Source organism: Saccostrea echinata, unplaced genomic scaffold (genome assembly GCF_033153115.1).
Source record: "Saccostrea echinata isolate AGI-Se365-2 ecotype Australia unplaced genomic scaffold, CSIRO_AGI_Sech_v1 ptg000002l, whole genome shotgun sequence".
In the NCBI taxonomy this organism is placed as follows: Eukaryota; Metazoa; Mollusca; class Bivalvia; order Ostreida; family Ostreidae; genus Saccostrea; species Saccostrea echinata.
This window is the reverse complement of record NW_026889751.1, coordinates 13,380,375-13,401,098: the sequence shown is the minus strand read 5'-3', so window position 1 is coordinate 13,401,098 and position 20,724 is coordinate 13,380,375. Positions and strand designations below refer to the sequence as shown.

Sequence of the window (20,724 nt, the reverse complement as noted above, 5' to 3'; positions counted from 1 at the left end):
TTTCTTTAAATTAAAAAGGCTTCAAATAAAACAGATTCGTGACAAAGTCACATTAGCTGTAAGAAAATGTAAAACACAAGGGAAAAAAATGACAGCATCTGAAGTGCTCTGTTCTGACTTTGTTGACAATTTGGTCAAGCAAGATGATGGTTTTAGAATTTTAAGAACTTTACGAGGATCACCACCTTACTGGAAGCTGGCAAAAAAAGATGTGTTTGCTATGATTAGGCAGTTGGGCATGCCAACGTGGTTTTGTTAATTTTCTGCTGCAGAAACAAAATGGATGCCTCTTTTGAAATGTTTGTCAAAATTAATCAATAATAAATGCTTGTCAGAGGAGGAGGTAAACAGTTTGACATGGGAAGAGAAGTGCATTGTGATAAAGTCTGATCCAGTGACATGTGCTCGTTATTTTGAGGATAAATTTCAATCTTTTTATACGCCCGTCTTTAGACGGGACGTATTATGTTATGACGTTCATGTCCGTCCGTCCGTCCGTCTGTCCGTCTGTTAGCTTTTCTTGTGTCCGGCTCATAACTTTAATACTATTAGGCCTAGTATTATCAAACTTTGTCAGCTGATACTTCTTGGGTAGAAGGTGTGTCGCGCACTAAAAGTAGGTCGCTCTGACCTTTAATTAAGATGCTATGGCCAAATATGGAAAAATCCTGTCCGGCCCATAACAAGAAAACTATTGGACTTAGAATCATCAAACTTGGCCAATTTATGCATCTTAGGTAGAAGGTGTGTCGCGACTTATTTCAAGGTCACTGTGACCTTTAATTTAAGTGAAATTAAAAAAAAAACTGTCTTTTTACTATTAGATTACACAATCCCAAAAAATGCAAGAGTGTTGCAGTATCCATATTAAAAAAATGTTAAATCAAGAAAATACTTATTTTTTTCATTATGTACTTTACAGCAGTCTATAACAAGTGTAATGTTACAAGAGAAATTCCACCTCTCCCAGGGGTGTCATTATCAAGCACTGGTCAAGGAGAATTTGATAACAGAAAATTGCACGTCAAATTAGAGAGAAATTAATGAGTTTAGTGTGAGGAGCTAACTAGTAGAGCATCTCTGATCAAGCAGGTGTTATCTATATCTCTTGGGAACTGGGCAAAAAGAATCAGCCCTGTTGGATTAAATAGGTGGCTAGCCTAACTTTTAAAATGAATTTGGTGAAAAATAATTAAAACTTATTTGGTATTGTATAATAAATTAATTTGATGTTGTATAATAAACTAATTTGATATTGTATGATATAATTAAAACTAATTATACTCAGGAGGGGGGGAGGGGGGGGGGGGGTAATACTGGAATCAGCATGCCCGTTGTCCATTGTCCATATGAATTGCAGCTTAAAACCAGTCTGACATTAAATCTAAAAAAAAATTAAGTATTTAAAAAAAAAATGTTTTAATTATGGTAGAAAATCCCTACAAATCTAAGAGTAATGCAGGAACCTTATTAAAAATGTTGCATCAAGATTACCGGGGTACACAAGTTTTTTGTTTCTTTTTATAAATATTTGTAACAAATTAAAAAAAATCTTTGTTTTCAAATTTAAATTCAGAATGACATAAATATGCATTTTTTATTGCACTACAAAGCATGTATAGATCCATTCATCCGTTGGGAGTAATGAGTGGACATGCATCCAGTTAAAGATTAATTAATGAGTTCAGTGTAGGGAGGCTAGCTGTCTCAATCATTTCTGTTAGAGGATCTCTGATCAAGCAGCTCTTATCTGTATCCTTTGAGAATTAGACAGAAGAACTGCTTGTCAGTTTATAGCATATGTCATTTGATAGCCAGCCTTTTATTTTTAATATTAATTTGATATTATAGATTAAGTTGTTAAGACTAAATTGATATTGTTTAATATGATATTTTTATTTATTTTTTTTTAAATATCAACTAATTCAGAGCATCATGTCTCACAAATCTGAAAAGGGGGGGGGGGGGGGGGGGAGGCTGCAGATGGGCATTTGTCAAGCTCTAACACAACCAGTTGAGGATCTATAATGTAATATTTGTTATAATTAATGCCTACACCACAGGAGATGTATACACAAATATTAAAAGGAATGGGAAAATCCTTGAAATCTTTGTATCAAGGTTGACATGATTTTCTTGCACTCTAAACTGTTTATGACAATTGAACAATACTTGACGGGCGTATCATGCTGTGGAGGGGCACTTTATTTGTTGTATGTACTGAGGACAATATTAAACCTATTGGTGAAATAGATGATTATTTTTACAGAGTGGAATTCCAGCAAAGGGGGTCACCACATGTACACATGCTGGTATGGATAAAAAATGCACCTGTTTACAATTTGACCAATCAAGAAGAAGTAGCAAATTTCATTGATAATCATGTTTCTTGTAGGAAAGATAAAGAAATGCCAAGTTTAATGAATTATCAAACACACAGGCATGGGATGCAAGAACCTGCAGGAAAAAAGGAAAAGCTATCTGCAGATTTAATTTTCCTTTACCACCAATGCCATACACAGCAGTACTAGATCCATTATCTGATGAAGAGGAGAAAGCAGAAGGAAAACAAAATTTTCAAAAAGTTGCAAAAATACTGTCTGAATTGAAATCTGAAAATATTCCATCATTTGACGTTTTTCTGGAAAAATTGGATATGAGTCTTGAAACATATATCAAGTCAATTCAGTCAACCTTGTCTGTATCAAAAGTTTTTTGAAACGTGCATTGGAAGAAACAAGAATAAACAGTTACAACAAAACATTATTGAAATGTTGGGAAGCTAACATGGACATCCAGTTCATTCTAGACCCTTATGCGTGTGTGTCATACATAGTGTCTTATATATCTAAAGGACAAAGAGGTTTATCAAATCTTCTTTAAGAGGCATGCAAAGAAGCCAAGAATAAAGACAGTGACATTAGACAACAGGTCAGAAGAATTGGTAACCAATTTTTAAGTCATGTTGAAATTGGTGCTCAGGAAGCCCCATATTTAGTCCTTCAAATGCCTTTAAGGAAATGTACCAGAGATGTAGTATTTATTGACACAAATGAACCAGACAAAAGAACAGTTTTACTGAAGTCTTATTCTAGTCTGAAAGAGCTGCCTAAATCGTCAACAAATGTTGAATCTGACAATGTGTTAAAACGCTACAAAAGGCGACCAAAAGGAATGAGCAAATATTGTTATGCTGATTTTGTTTCCTGGTTTGATGCGTCATTTGAAAAATGTGAAAAAAATCCTACAGAAGAGCCAGAGTTTGAATTGCCAGAAGATGATTATTCTCATGACTTGGAAGATGATATTTTAAATTCCATAGAAGAAGAAAATGATATTTTCCATGACTTGCATAATGAATTACTTGTATACGAGTTCAAGGATGGCACAATCATGAAAAAGTGTAAAAAACAGAAAGTGATAAGATATCATTTAGTAAGTGAGAATGCTGATAAAGAAGGACATTATAGACAATTAATTATGTTATTCACCAGGTGGAGGAATGAAGAAGTTGACCTTTTGCATGGCTGTCATACATATAAGGAAAGCTACATGAAAATGAAAGATTTAATAGAAAAAGTCAGAAATAAATATGAACAAATTTCATGTGATTTAAATGAGAATATGCTGGAGGACACTAATGATATGGATGAATATCAGCGAGATGCTGTGTTACCAGAAAATGAACATCAAGAAGCTATGGACCATTCACATGGATTGACTCTCTGAAACGTATGGTTGCTTTGATTCTGGTTCCTCTTGTCAACGTGGTCAAACCGGTATCTCGTGTGATCAGTATGATATTGGTAAAGATTTTGGAATAGCACGAAAACATATAAAAAATGAACAGCTTCCATTAAATGAAATGACAGATGGAGATTATAGAGCAATGGTTCGTAACTTAAATAAGAAGCAAAAAGAGTTTTTCTATAATGTTCTTCATCACTTTAAAACCAGTGAAACACCATTATACACATTTCTAACAGGTGGGGCAGGTGTTGGAAAAAGTGTTCTCCTCAGATCTCTATACCAAGCCTTAATAAAATTCTATAATAGAAAAGTTGGAGAAAATCCAGACAACATTAAGGTTTTGTTATGTGCACCAACAGGCAAAGCTGCACACAACATTGGCAGAAACACTATTCATTCTGCTTTTGGAATTCCTGTTGGAAGAGGGTTTGCTTTCAAGCCACTTGACATGCATCAATTAGATGCAATGAGATGCAAGTTTTTTCACCTGAAAGTTCTGTTTATTGATGAAATTTCAATGGTTGGAAAGAAGATGTTTAATTTTATAAATTTGCGTTTACAAGAGCTTAAAGGATGTTGCAAACCATTTGGTGGTTTAAGTGTCATTGCCTTTGGTGATCTGTTCCAACTAAAACCTGTTATGGACTCTTGGATTTTCTCGCAAACTCGGGTAGGAATTGAAAGTATTGGTGCCAATTTATGGAAAGACCATTTTTCTGTATATGAACTAGATGAGATAATGAGACAAAAGGATGATCTTTCATTTGCAGAATTACTGAATAGGTTACGAGAAGGAAATCATATTATACCAGAGGATATAGATGTTCTCCAATCAAGACTGTTGCAATTTACTGAAAATAGTGATGATTCAGAAGATGATTTACATTGCCTACCTCATTTATTCACAACACGAGCAGAAAGTGACTTGCATAATTTGCATGTGCTTTCAAAACTGCGTGATGCAATGAAAATAGTTGTGCATCCAATTGATAATGTGTCTGGAGATGTATCTTCCTCTGTAAAGGACAGAATATTGGAAAAAGTACCAGATGATGCAGGAAAGACAATGGGACTTCAGAAAAACTTGTACCTTGCTATTGGTCCTCCATTTGAGTTATGTCTAAATGTGAGTGTTGAAGATGGTTTAACAAATGGGACATCATGTGTTATAAAAAAGTTTGACTATCGGGTCACAAATTCAGAACATTGTAGTATTGTTTGGGTCGAATTTGAAAATTCCTTGTCAGGTGCACTATGGAGACAAAAATACTCGAACCTGTATACAGCAGAGATCCTTCGAAGTTGGACACCTATATTAGAAGTTACCAGAAGTTTCAACATTCAGCATTTTAAATCATATAATGTAGTCAGGAGGCAGTTTCCTTTACAGATGGCAGCAGGGAAAACTATTCATAAATCACAGGGCTCAACACTAAATGGTGCAGTTGTTCATTTTGGAGGCAGGAAAAATGATCATATTCATTACGTTGGGTTGAGTCGTGTAAGAAATCTATGTCATCTTCATATAATGGAATTAAATTCAAAGAAAATAAGTGTTTCTGAGGATGTCAAGGAGGAGATGAAATGCATGAAGTGTGAATTACCGATGCCAATAAAAATACCCATCATGTCTTGTATGGATACTTCTGTTGAGTGTGCTATTGTTTGCTTTCATAATTGTCGATCTTTGAAGAAACATGTGTGTGATATTCAGAATGATTTGTACTTGATGCAAGTTGATATTCTAGCCTTATGTGAGACTAGAGTTTTTCAGAAAGATTTACAACTAGACATTGAAGGTTTTTCATTATTTTGTTCAGATAAACAAAGTAGCAAACATGGAATGGCTATTTATTACAAAAATATGGTAGATTCTTTCATGCCAGCAAGTATGAATGGGATAGAGGTAGTAGTAACTCAGTTTAACAATATCAATATTTGTTTCCTGTATTGTCCTCCAAACTTGTCAACAAGAGAAAACTTTAGGAGCCTAATGCAGAGTTTGCTGGAAATAATTGATTTACATCAGCCATCAATTTTAATGGGTGACTTTAATCAGGATGCTTTGGAAAACTCATCTATTTCAAAGTTTCTTTCCCAAAATTTCTCATTCACACAATTGTTGAATACTGAAACTACAGATTATGGGTATCTGTTTAGACCATATTTACATAAACTTCCCCAGAGAGTTGTTGATTTCATATGGAACATTTGAATCACATTATTCTGATCACAAGCCAATATTTTTGAAACTCAAATATTGAAAGTAATTATAATCAGTCATAAAATAGTTTGATTTCTCTGGTAAAAAAAGAAACAATGAAAAAAATATCAATATATGCATATCTCTTCAACTACATGTACATAAAGATCATGAATTGCAATAAATACTAGCTCCTTCTTAACCATTCTGTTGATTGTCCTATATTTTGATTAATAAGAATTGCATTAAAGGTCATGAACTTTAAAATCTTTGTAAATCATGATATATTTCAGACAAGTACTATATCTCTGGAGAGTTTGATGGAACAAGGAGGGCAAACGCCCTACACCAAAAGCTTGAAGGTCAAAGTAATTGCAAAAGACACCGAATTCCAATACAGGAATGAAAAAAATGAACTGAGGACCTTGGTCAACTGTGTATTGGCAGACACAACAATGGCGGTGAAATGCACAGTCTACGACAGTTCGAAATTCCAAAGATTCAGGGAGGGGGAGTCTGTTATTGTGCGGAATATTATCAAGAAGATGGACAGTGTTGTGGTCACCTCCAACACAAAGGTCTTCCCAACAGGAAATGTTGATGTTCCTGAAAACATCTCTGAAGAGGGAAGACGCATTCTTAATCCTCCTCCAGCAGCTGTGAAGACTGTAAATGATGCTCTGGCCTTCCCACCCCGGGTTAGAGTTTCCATTAAGGGAAAAGTGACACGGGTAATATTCAATTACTAGTAAGTAAAGATTAGTTTTCATAATTTTTAAAATGTATCGTCAATGTATTTAAAATTTGAAGTTTTGTAAGTTTTGAATGTTTTAAATTAAATTTTCCTCACATAATAATGATTTCATAAATCAGATTTTGTTTGATATTAAATGTTATACTGCATTAAAATTTTAAATTTTATTTGTTTTGTTTTTCAACAGAACTAAAACACAACTGATTTTTTCCACTCTAAATTCTCTTTCAGGAAGAAGCTGTCAAAGAGGTATATGTGAAGCAAGAGCTGATAAAAGTGAAAAACATATATGTTGAGGAAAAGACCAGCAAATGTAAGGTGGCCCTGTGGCACTAATGTGCTAGTGAGGATGTGAGACCAGGAGATTTTGTACAAATTACAGATGTCGTTACAAATTTTTTTATATTTTTTATATTTATGTATATCCAAACAAAATGCCAACAAGCTTCCATTTAATTTTCAGTATGCAAGAAAATCTTTTATTTGAATTAAATTACAATTAAAAAAAAATTCCTTTTGAACATTTTCAATTACTTGATAAATTGATATGAAATACTGTACTTTAAAACAGAACAGTGATGATTCCTACAGTTGATCTTGTGTCGCATTATTCAGACAATTCCTGAATATTATGAATATGTATTTGAGCTTGTATGATCTCCTTTATCATTTGAATCAATAGTTTAATAGTTTTTTGGGGATTTGCAGAAAACAGAGTGCCCAGCAGAAACCACAATATATAATGCAATTTCCGCATGCATTGATGGGGAAGAGGTGACCCTTCTTCTGCCTGATGACAACATTCTGAGCATACCACTGGAATTGGTTGAAATGGCTTTGCCAGGAGTTAACTGTGCCAGTATTGAAAGCCATCTCATAAGCCTCTGCAACCCTTCCTTCTCTGTGAGATGTACCTTTAGAGGAAGCAGAATCACTTCCTTGGAATTACTTTAGAGAATTTTTTGTCATCGGAATTTGTTTTTATTTTGTGATATTGGACATTTTTCCTTTACTATATAATTTTTTTTGTTTTAAGTCAAAAGTAAATAATATGTGAAATTTTCTGAATTATTTCTAAATATTTTAATACAAGCCCCAAATCATTTTAAAATAAGTCTAGGTATTGAAAAGCTTTTAATTTCATTTTTGAATTTTTCCTATGAATATTTGTTTGCTTGGTTATTTTTTTTTTTTTTTAATTGTGTGGCATGTCTTGTGTGTTAATACATCTCATTTTTCTTGAGAATTATAAATGCTGTAAATTAGATGTTAAGATAAGAAATTCAATGGAACACTAGACATAATCACATGAAGAGCTTTGACCATTTTCAGAGAATGGTCAAAAAAATATCTCAACATTTCCTTTATTTAAAAGGAGCATTTGATGGGCATGGTAAACTAAGATTTTTTCCCCATTGCTCACATGTTTTTGCATTTAGTAATCAATCTTTTTATATAATACCATATATGGTGCTGATGCTGCAGTTTGCAGAACAATAATAATGTACAGGATGGAATGTTTAAGCAGTTGTAGTAGTTTAACACTTTTTACTTACCCATTTCAAAAAACAAAATGTTTTTGAAGAAATTTTTTATTCATCTCTTTTTCTTTTTTTTAAAAAAAGATTCTTAAATAAGAATGAGATAAGGCAATATCAGCCAATTTTTTTTCTATCTGTAAAATATTTTGTCTCAAAGCATTGATATCTTTCATATTCTCATGTTTTGATATAGAAAATTCTTGTGTAAGGAAAATGTATTTTGAAAAAAAAAGATTTGCATAACTCACATATAGTCAAAATCCAAATTTTGTTCTTTATCATTTTACTCATTTTTAAATTGCTTATATGTTTCATCATTCATTTAGATTTGTGCTGTGACTTCTGATACAGATATTTTCTTTAAACCCTGCTTTAATTCACAGTGTGATATATCCATATATCTATTTTAACTTTTTTTTTCTGTGATGTACATAGTCTTATCTGTATCAGAATGTTTTCATTATGTTTTAGGCCAATAAGATGTCACAAGTGTGTCATACAGTCCCTGAAACGTTCTACTTTCCCATTTTACCGTTTGCTCACCTTCATTCACCATGCATTCACCATTCGTTCACCGTTCACTCTCCGTTCACAGTTTTGCATTCACCTTGCGCTCGCATTCACCATTCACAAAGCGTTCACCGTTCGTTCTTCGTTCGTTCACTTTGCGTTCACCTTGCGTTCAGCGTTCACTTATCATTCAGTCTTCAATGTCATTCGGAACTCCGAAGTGAAAGGACTTATTTTTTTTAAGTAAGAATTTACAGGTTTTGAATTATATAAATAACGTACGTGTTTAAAGAATCATCATTTCATGGGGAAAAAAATTATCTACAATATTTATTTTTATTATTCTAACTTAGCTGTTAGGTTATTTATAAAATTTATCTGGAAAATAAATGTTGTTATAAGTACATATATGTACCTATGTAGAACAATGCTGAAAAATTAAATTTAAATACGGGCAAAATACTGATATTTCAAGCACTGCAACATTTTGTTGTTATGTTAAAGACGAAAAATCATTAATGGATAGATAATAATCGAAATCATATAATTTACCAACTGAGGCAAAAATACGAAAATATTTATTTCCATCACATTTTTTTTAAAATAATACATGTTAGAACTTTTTCTGAGAATGATAAACAGTACTGCGGATATCCAGTTAATTAAATATCTTTAGAGCAAATTAAATTGAAAGTGTGGTTTAAAAAAATATTTGTTTAAAATGTAATACATTAAAGAATTTTTTTTGGTACTTTACATATATAAAGTCTTTAATTAGAGAGAGAAAAATGCCGTTATAACATGATTATCATTTATATAACCAAAGTGATTCTCCAGTAATGATATTTTTCACCGTAACTTTAAATGTTTGTCATTCGATATTATTAAGAGCCCCCCCCCCCCCCCCCCTTCCCCTAAATCGGTTACTTAGTATTTCCAGTACATTTTAATTAACATTTAAAAAGAAGTTAATGTGTTTTGTAGCACAAAAATTTCAGTCTCAAAACAAACATGCATCCAAACAAAGTCAGTAAACAATAGTAGTTCAAAATATACATGTGCCGGCGGTGATATTTTAAATTGGCAGGGAGTATGTTTCAAATTCAAGCGGCTTAATTATTCCAAGTATTTATTCCCAATGTATTTTATTCATTTATTTATTTTTTTTTGGTTTAGAAATGTTGGAATCAGATCTAGAAATGATAAGAAAAAATGTTAAAACTTCTTGGAAATACTAACACTTTGCCTTCGGTGTGAGGAGACTTTCACACCTACACAGTGTCGAATGATTTTGATTGACAGGTAATGCACGTGGACTTCATGTGAACTTGAAGCAGGAAAATAAAAACCGATTATGACTGTAAAACAAATGGATTTGTTGATAAAAAAAAAATGGTTACTTTCACTGCCTGATATATTTAGAAAAAATTTAGAATTTTTGTTTGATATAGGTACAAACATTTGAGGAAGAGGGGGGGGGCTAAAACCGAATCTCTCTCTCTCTCATTTGTCTGTTTAATAAAACTATGAAAGCATATTACTTAAATATCAACTTGTGAAAATTTAATATATAACAAATAATATGATTGCCTCTTTGTATCATCTTGTCCAAGTAAAATCACAGCCGGGAAATGTCTACAGATACATGTAGAAGTCTGCTCAATAAATCATCATAAAAAATAAAACTGACACATAAATATATTACTGCATTAAAATTTTAAAATGCGAGTTTATTTATGCAATACGTCCACATACCTTTGTGAGAAAAAAAATTTCTCATTATATTACACGGAATCGCCTTGTATGGTTGTTACAACCATTGTAATTCATTCTATAAGTCCGTAGTTTTCTCTTCTAAAATCCACATTATTTGTAATGGTTTTATATATCAAATAAGAATAAACATATTTATTTTACAACTGGATTAATTTCATCTGTTATACTACAGCGTTCGGTAACAATTACAATGTTTTACAGCGATAAAAATCGTATTATCAAAAAGTTGAATTTAAACATCGTACATATGTGCAGAAAATATTGTAAGAAACTTAAATTAATAATTTTTATTTTCGTCTTTCTTAGGACAGCTTAGCAAAGCTTATCATTGCTTGTTTTTTTTTAATTAAAGATATAGCTACCTTGTAAATGTTTTGTCCCTTAGTTTCACATAGCAATAGATAGGTTTTTGATTGTAGAATTACCTTTTTTTTCTTTTCTTTTTTATTGGTGGTCACTGAATATTTTATTTTTTAAGCAATACTTATGATACATTTATCCATAATACAAACCTAGAAACTGTCAGTGTAAGTCTCATAGAATTTTATTAGGGAATAGTACAACATTTTCATGCACATTAAGATTTCTTCCTAACGTACTTGAAAAACACACTTGCTAACATTGTTGTTGTAGTTTTATGATTCTCTGATTATTATGTCATTTTTTTTTTTAATATTTCACAGTTTATGAAGTACTTGTAAAACATGATATATATTTTTTTCTTGCTAAAACATTCTTCTCAGTTGGTTAAATATTCTGTTTTTATGTGTTCAAGTAGAAGCAAACAGATGTAAATTTTCTAAATATTATACCTCAGCAATATATGTAAATAAACCTTTTGTCACAACTCTCCTTTCTCATTCCTTATTTCAGGATGTTGAATATATGGCTTTTCATTTATTTACTTACTTCTTTTTGTTTAAGTACGAGGGGTGATCAAAAAGTTCGCGAACTAATTGAATAACTTCCTTAAAAGAAATAAAATGAGGTTTTAGTGTTCATTATTTTTTAAAGTAGTCCTCTCCGATTTTAATGCACATCTGCCATTGTTCTGCCCATGTGCGAATCACGTGATCCAGGCGGTCATGTGACATGCTTCGTAGCTGTCTGTTCACAGAAGCTAAGAGATTTTTCCGAGTCTTATATTTCTTACCATGCAAGTAATTTTTTATAACAAGAACAGACCATCTGTCAGAAATGGCCAAATCTCGGCAATAGGATGGGTGGATAAGGATATCCCTTCCCAGAATTACCATGGTGACCATCACAATCCGAGTCCTCTGTCTCAAGAGCGTCGTTTACATGTATCCAATGTGGAAAAGTATGGGCGCCTTTTCTTTTTTTCATATCTCATATGTTTAAAGTCTAAAGTTAACGATATTTTAGGGATTTAATAATTATATTATTGCTCAGATATTACACTATTTTTCTTACTGTAACTTGGCGATCTTTCAAAACAAATTGCTCAACTAAGGACACATCTTTTTACCGGCTTGCTTTCGCTGGTCAACAGAACAAACATCATTTTTAACCATCTCCCTGTCTTCATTAAAACATTCAATCCATTTAATGATTGAACTTCTGGTAAGTCTTTTGTCAACATAAGCCGTATACAAATTCTCATATTCTACTGCAAAGGAATTTCTGAGATAAATGTTAAACTTTACAGCCGTTCGTTGCTCGAGTACGACTGAGTCAACCATTTTTTGTCACAAGTGACCTACATACTGACGTCATTTTCACATTGTGACGTTACAAACACGGAGGAAAACATTATTTAATATCTGCTATTTATAGAACATGTGTATGACTATATGTGTGCCAAATATCATTCTGATCTGAATTGTGATTTTTTAAATATAGAGACAGTTCGCAAACTTTTTGATCACCCCTCATACACAATAAGAGTAATATTTCAGTGGATTGCAACAAAAATGAAAGAATTTGATAAAGTGTTGTATTACAATATCCTACTTGTGCAAGGTACAAGAGATTTTACAACTACAGTTGAATATCAGTATCAGAACACTGATACCTCAAATACCATGGATATATCAAAATGAAGTCATAACTCCTTTAAGTTTTTTTACTCTGGAAATCTCGAATCCTTGTATATCTCATAGTTCTTTCTCAGTCCCATTGAGTTCAAGATAACAAGGTTTGACTGTAGTTTGTTTTTTGAGTCTTAACTCTTTCCCCCTCACAAGCGCCTCTTGACGCCTAGCCAGGATTTCCGCACAAGCGTCTCTCGACGCCCATCCATGATTACCGCACTAGCGTCTCTCGACGCCTATACAGAATTTCCACACAAGCGCCTTTCGACATCTTGTTATTTTAAGACTATGTGAAAACGAGACTATGACGTCGGCAACTTTGGGGCAGGTATCAAATTGAAGCGTTATTATTGGCCTACAAAAATAAAGTATGTGCACTGTCATCAATTCACGTGTACCTATAAATAAAGATGGTTTTTACCTTGTATGGTAGGAAAAACAAAAGTTGTTAATTCAAAATGGCGGATTACGAACAATGTATGGTGAGATTATTTCTATTCACGCGACGATTTAGATAAACTTTATGGGTTTTAGGATGCTGAATCGAATACATATATTCATAAAGAATTCATTTGTGCAGAAAACATTAATTTGGAACATTATAATTGGCCAGAAAACCTTCGACATTTCATGGCGTGCGAGTTGAAAGTCACATAGCCAGTATTCCGAAGCCGATTTTTGTGTAAAAACAACTGCAACAAAAGATTTCTTGGGTGATATGTTTTATCCAAACATTATTATAGACTATGTGCATCACAAAAATAAAAGTGCACGGCGAATAAATGCACAGAAGAGAAAGGAAGACCGTGTCTGGTACAAAATCACTGAAGCAGAAAAGAAGGCTTACTTGGCCAAAAAAAGAAATTAAAAAGATTATCCGTTTGTGTAAACTTCACAGTGTGCATCTATGAAAAATGTGGATCTTTCACATACCAAAATAGACAATGAAACCTTTTTATTGACTGTAAAATGATTAAATTCTAAATATTTTGTCATGAAAAATGTGTGTATATTCACTGACTCTTGACATTTACCAAACTTTTTCTTAGTTTAAAAATAAAGGATTGGCTTTAAATTATCATCATTGTAAAGATGAGACTGTGCTGAAAATAAAAATACTTGGTTTTATATATTTTTACCCAATAATTTGAGAGTAATAAGAATAAATATAAAGCACTGTTATTTTTTTCTTTATTTCTGAAAATGCCTGAGTAAATGGGGTTATCACTGATGCTAGACTGCTGTGGAGATAAGGCTGCAGCAGTGGCTTGCTACGGGAGTATACAGTAACGCCTTATCTTCAAAGCTCTGAGGGGGAAAGAGTCAAAATGCCTGTCTACTCCTTTTATGCATCCTTGTAAGGGATTTCATAGAGTCCAATTTTTTTCTTTTGTAACAAATATGGTTTACAACTTTCAAGAGTTTAAACCCCATACAACATCAACACTCCCTTTGTCGGTGGTTAATGTGTTTTTGATAACTTTGCTTTCACTTGTGTCTCTTTCAACAATATTATTTGCTTAGAAAGATATCCACAAGTTTTTGAATAGCCTGAGCCCGGCTCTCAGTACTTTCAGTACTTTGATTTAGATTTTGAACAAAGTTTGGTTACATGTCCATAGCTGATTGATCTGGTCATCTGATTTCTGTCTCATATGCAAGTAAATTTTTCTGTTGTTGATCGGGGGGAAAACCAATTTTTCTGTTTTCTGGTTGAGGGAAAAAAACAACAAATTATCGATCAAATTAGACATAATTATAGTTAGAGAGATGAAGATTTGACAAAGTACTGTTGTTAATATTAGGGATGAACCTTATAAACTACCTATTCATTGATGTTTTTACTAGAATTAACACTTTGACTGGATAAGCATAGATAGTTCACAATTGTTATTTTACCCAAGTTAACCCAACTAATGTACACTTGTGTTTTACTGCTTAAATTTATCTTTCTTTTTTTTAGGTCACCTGAGTCACTCAGGTGACCTATTGCTATCCGTTTTTGTCTGTCGTCGTCGTGGGATGTGCGTTAACATTTGAACATTTTTAGCTTTTTCTCTGAAACCACTCAACCAATTTCAACCAAATTTAGCATATAGCATCTATGCGTGAAGGGGAACAAAAATTTTGAATTTCATGGTCCCTGCCCCCCTGGGGCCTGAGGGGTGAGGCTAAAACCACCAAAATTAATGCAATCTTTAAAAATCTTCTTCTTTTCTCCTGGACATCAAGCAGTCATGTTGGCGTGATTGTAATAAGCATTGAGCCCTCTACCAAAATTGTGAAATTCATGGCCCCAGGGTCAGGGGTTCTGGTGCTAGGGTTGGGCTATATAGATCATATAGTGGAAGTGCATGATTTCTTTGAAAATCTTCCTCTCTGCTCCTTGGTATTGAATAAAGTAACTAAGTACATAGTTATAATGAGCAAGAGTGCCTCTTCCAAAATTATAAATTTCATGACCCCAGGATCAGGGGTTCTGGTGTTAGGGCGGGGCTCTATTGCTTATATAGTGAAAATGCATGATTTCTTTGAAAATCTTCCTCTCTGCTCCTGGGTATTAAATAAACTAAGTACATAGTTATGATGAGCAAGAGTGTCTCTTCCAAAATTGTGAATTTCATGGCCCCAGGGTCAGGGGTTCTGGTGTTAGGGCGGGGCTCTATTGATTACATAGTGAAAATGCATTCATTCTTTGAAAATCTTTTTCTCTGCTCCTGGGTATTAAATAAACTAAGTACATAGTTATGATGAGCAAGAGTCACCCTTCCAAAATTTTGAATTTCATGGCCCCAGGGTCAGGGGTTCTGGTGTTAGGGCGGGGCTCTATTGATTATATAGTGAAAATGCATTCATTCTTTGAAAATCTTCTTCTCTGCTCCTGGGTATTAAATAAACTAACTAAGTACATAGTTATGATGAGGAAGAGTGCCTCATCCAAATTTGTAAAATTTCATGGCACCAGGGTCATGGGTTCTGGTGTTAGGACAGGGCTCTATTTCTTATATAGTGAAAATACATTAATTCATTGAAAATCTTCTCTGCTCCTGGGTATTAAATAAACAATTTAAGAACATAGTTATGGTAAACATGGCTGCCTTTTCAGAAATTATGAATTTCATGGCCCCTGGGTCAGGGGTTCAGGTGTTTGGGGGGGGGGGCTCTATTGATTGTATAGTAAAATTGCATTAATTCTTTGAAAATCTTCTTCTCTGCTCTTGGATTTTAAATAAACTAACTTAGTACATAGTTATGACGAGCATGGTTGCCTTTTCCAAAATTGTGAATTTCATGGCCCCAGGGTCAGGGGTTGTGGTGTTAGGATGGGGCTCTATTGAACAGTGTCTCAACTAATTTTTTATTTGTCTAAACTATTATTTTATTCAAATATCATCTTTTCAAGGTTTGATTATTAATGGCTCATTCTTCATTACTTACAAAAAACTGTCCTGAAGCACAAAATTGAAATGATAAAATTTCACTTTTCAAATTTGAGCAGAATATAGCTGAATTGGTAAACAAATTTTACTGAAATTCCAGATCAAGAGGTTTTTACTGAAAATATTTTTAAATTTTCCATCGTCTTACCTGTATTGTTGCAATGCCATACAACTTGCACAACTATATGCAAATGCAGATTATAAACATTTCTCAATTCCTCAATGCAGGAATTTCATGACTACGTAGTGTGAATGCAGGCTTCATGTATGTTGAATTATTATGTCTGTCAATGCAGGCATTGACCGACTCCAACGTCAGTCAATGCAGCATTGGTTGACTACACAGTCAGTCAATGCAGGCATTGACCAGCTACACAGTCTGTCAATGCAGGCATTGACCAACTACACAGTCAGCCAATGCAGGCATTGACCAACTCCAACATCAGTCAATGCAGGCATTGGCCGACTACACAGTCCGTCAATGACTGCATTGGCCAACTACACAGTCAGTCAGTGCAGGCATTGGCTGACTACACAGTCAGTCATTGCAGAGATTGGCCAACACCACAGTCAGCCAATGCAGGCATTGGCCAACACCACAGTCAGCCAATGCAGGCATTGGCGGACTAAACAGTCAGTCAATGCAGGCATTGGCCGACACCATAGTCAGCCAATGCAGGCATTGGCCGACACCACAGTCAGTCAATGCAGGCATTGGCCGACACCACAGTCAGACAATGCAGCCATTGACTGACTACACGGTCAGTCAATACAGGCATTGGCCGACTACACAGTCAGTTAATGCAGGCATTGGCCAATACCACAGTCATTCAATGCAGGCATTTGCCACTAGCACAGTCAGTCAATGCGGGCATTGGCCAACTCCATGGTCTTTCAGAGGAGGCATAAGTTGACCCCTCATTTTCTCAATGTAGAACTTGGCTGACTTTTACAAGCTTTTTTATCAAATAAGGAATTCTGATCGTTAACAATTTTCACTTCATGGATCAATAGAATTATGAACAATTTGAGATTCATTTGAAATAAATAAGTTAATATGCAACCAAGTAATTTTTAATACATTAAAGAAAAATGGACACAAAAAATATCTTGTGAGTGAAACTTGATTTTTTTTTTTACATAGTTTGATATAAATTCATTTCATACATTTAAAGGATGCCAGCATGAAAATGATCATAACTGCTAAATGTCTACAAAGTACTCTATGTGCTTAGTACCTGATAAAAATTTACATCATTTCACTGCGGGGAACTTGGTGATATTCCAACATGAATGAAATATTTCCAAACACATCGTACACAAATAATCAACTAAATCAGAAATAGCAATTGGTAGTAAAAATGGTCGGAATCTTCCTGCAATATATAAACATTCGGGTCATATTAAAAGAGTTTTTGCTCCTCTGTCATTTTCTTTTCCTTCGGTCTGCATTGTAAGTTAAAGCCTGTGTATTCCTGAAAAAAATGCAGTGTTGGTAAAGTTATCAAGAAAATTTGATCATAATTACTTTTAAAAAAAAATATTTATGATAATTGTTTCAGATATATTCTGACAACCATTTATTTTGACTATGTCTATGACTTGAAACAGTTGGATTAACAAGTACTGAGTAGTTTAAACTATTGTTTAAACTATAGATATTATTGGAACAGGGGTGGCATTTTTTTTCTAAGTTGGATTAATTATAATTATGTATTTACAAACATTCAAAATTAAGGCAGAATATTTATATCCAGGATGGTCAGAGGCAGATTATTTATTTTCTCGCCAGTGGACATTATTAATTTTCATCATTTTTAAGGACAACTTTTTTTTTAAATCTGCAAGACCCCCCCCCCTCCCCCCTTTTTCCCCAGAATTAATGAAATGGCCAATCCCTGACATTCAAACAAACAAAAAAAAAAAAAAAAAAAAAAAGAAGAAAGAAAGAAAAGAAAAGAATTTTAAAAAAACCTCTACCAGTGTTTTCTTCTGTGACTTTTCCACCAGCTCACTGTCTTCCGTATTTCACTGGTTTCTGGGAGTTCATTATCATTTTATAGGTACCGCAGGTCGATTTCCAGTCTCTGTTACATTCATCATCAGGAAGAGATTTTGCATTAATTTCACATTTACCGTGGTAAGCCTTGTGTTCTAAAAATAAAACAAAAATATTTATTACCTTTTCAATTTAATCTTGGTTAATGAAAAACCTATTGAAGTCACATTGTATTTAGGATTTTTTAAAAACTTATCATAAATTTCACGATGGTTCAATCTTTTGAACGCCTCTGTATTAAAAGTGAAAGTAACATGCGTATGTTTTGATATTGTTTATATAACACTGTATAAGTAAGTCAAAAGCAATTTTATTATTACTGGTTATTAAAAAGACGCAAGAAAAACTTACCCATGATGAACGCATACACTCAATCATTATAATCTGCTGATTGGAATAATGCGTGGGCTTGATGAGCCATATGTACATGTACTCTCTGTATGTACACCATAGTACATAAATGCGTATATTCTTTCACTAAGATACACATACATGTAGGCCTAAATACAAGAAATGAAATTCCGTCCTTTCTTTCGTTGTATTTAAATGGCCTTCTACAACTACTAACGTTTCGCGGATTTTAGTTTCTGTTTGTTCAATGTACGTGACGTCATAAAGGCACGTTGTGTTGCTCTCAACAGTTAGGCCTATTTGAAGATTGCATGATCATTCACTCAAGTAACAAAGATGTGGGCGATTACAAAAATTTGGAATTGTCATTATGCAGTGGAAAACAACACCCAGATGTATTTTTCTTTTCTTCAAGCAAAGCTCTGTCCTCCATCTACATGTACGGAAGTCCAACCTAAGTCTAAGACCTCTTGATTGTAAGTAATACATGCATCTGAGTAAATATGTATAAAAATATACATGTATATTTGTGTTAATTTGACAAATGCTTATTTCAAAATAACTATTTCCGAAGTAATTTCCTAAAGGTGTTTAAGGTTATTTTTAGGATTCATGATTTTCTAATGTTTAGATGTATAGCTTCTGTCGAAAGTACCTGTACATGTAAATCGTTCGTTGTTTGTTGTTTTTTTTTATGCAGAAATAAAAATGTTCGATTTCTTACGTAGAGAAAGAATAGTTGTTTTCAATTTCTTACGTAGAAAAACGTGGGAATAAATTAGGCTATGGCTTGTTTTAACTTTGCACTTAGTGTGTGATTTTTGAAATTTGCATTTGTGTGTGTGTGGTTTTTTTTTTTGTTTTTTGTTTTTTTGTTTTTTGTTTTTGCCATTTTTGAACCACTCCAGGAGACATGTGATAGCAATAGGTGACATAAACATACCTTGTGAGTGTATACAGAGCTTGCAAGTGTATTATTTTTTTAATACACGGAGATTCCATTTTTAAAAAATTAAGCCCCCTCTCTCATATTATCTAAATGAAAACAAACCTCATGCGTATTCATTTTATTCATTTTAACTGCAAACGTGTATTTTTTCCATGGGGTCATAATTCCATGGAATCACAATTTCTGCTCAATCCACGGGAAGAAAATTAAGTGGATTTCTTAAATTGCCACTATATACCTTAAATATACAGACCTGAGTTGTCCCAGTTTCTTTGGACCTTATTATATTAATGATCAGAATTAACTTTTTTTTCCCACAGCAATTATATTTGAAGATGGAAATGAAGAAAAGGTTTGCATCAAGGAACGACTTTGGAGCTAAAAGGACCTCTGTAAAAAGTTTTATGCAGCCAGAAGATTGTCTTGATGCTGTGAACGACTATTCGTTAGTGAATCTAAAATGCATGGAATTAGTTTTTGAAGACAAAAATACATGTATATGCAGTGGTAAACTTTGCAAATTCCATGTTTTTTTTAATCTAGGGATTCTTAAATACTTGTCTATTTTTTTTCTTAGCAGATTTGAAAGTGGTGAGTGAAACACAGATGGAATCTACGGCTACACTACACTACATTCTGTGATTTTTCTAGGAGATCTGAGCCTATTTGTTGGAATGGTGGCGAAGGACCATACCTTTAGGCTCTGTATTTTCAATGTTCAATATTGTGACTTATCTGGTTGCTTGATTTCAGTTTTATTTAAATTAGAAATATTTGATAGTTATTATTTATTACAGGATTTTCATTGTTATTTAAGGAATTTGTTCATTGAGTCATGAGTGTGCAAAATACATTAAATTGAAAATCTGCGCCAGGAGCATTTTAATAGGAATTAGCATATAGAGCATATTGCATCAAATTAAATGTTGTGACAAGATGATTAATTGTAATTATTTGTTAGAAACAATGCCGAAAATGAGATTTACTTGAAACAATTATGTGTAACGAACTCCAAATTTATTTTTCAGGTGAAGTACTGATAACTGCACAGAAACATAAACATACAGTAAATGGAGAAGGAGTCAGGAAGACAATGTTCTGGCAATGCAATAAAATTGTCCAAAACCATGTTTTAAAAATCATACTTTAAAATTACATTTCAGCTCAAATTTCTGCTTATTCTTTTTTAATATAAAAAATAAAAGTTAAAATTGTTGTTATATATGATGTTGCAAGTTGTCATTGTAAGTAAAAAACAAGGGAAAAGGATCTTACAAGAACCTTCATCTTTAAATGATTTCTGGATGTCTGCATTAAAAACAAGGTCTGACAAGGAT

At 33.3% G+C, this 20,724-nt stretch overlaps 1 protein-coding gene and 1 long non-coding RNA gene across 2 annotated transcripts in view; both read left to right on the top strand.

Moving 5' to 3' along the window:
- Positions 1-20,724, top strand: part of LOC133173141 (protein prenyltransferase alpha subunit repeat-containing protein 1-like) — a 71,350-nt gene that overhangs the window by 9,245 nt on the left and 41,381 nt on the right. The gene's annotated exons all lie outside the window — the stretch shown is intronic.
- LOC133200596 (uncharacterized) lies at positions 18,735-20,607 on the top strand. Its single transcript, XR_009722964.1, has 4 exons — positions 18,735-18,914; positions 19,708-19,832; positions 19,968-19,978; positions 20,416-20,607. It is a non-coding gene; the product is annotated as an uncharacterized LOC133200596 (long non-coding RNA).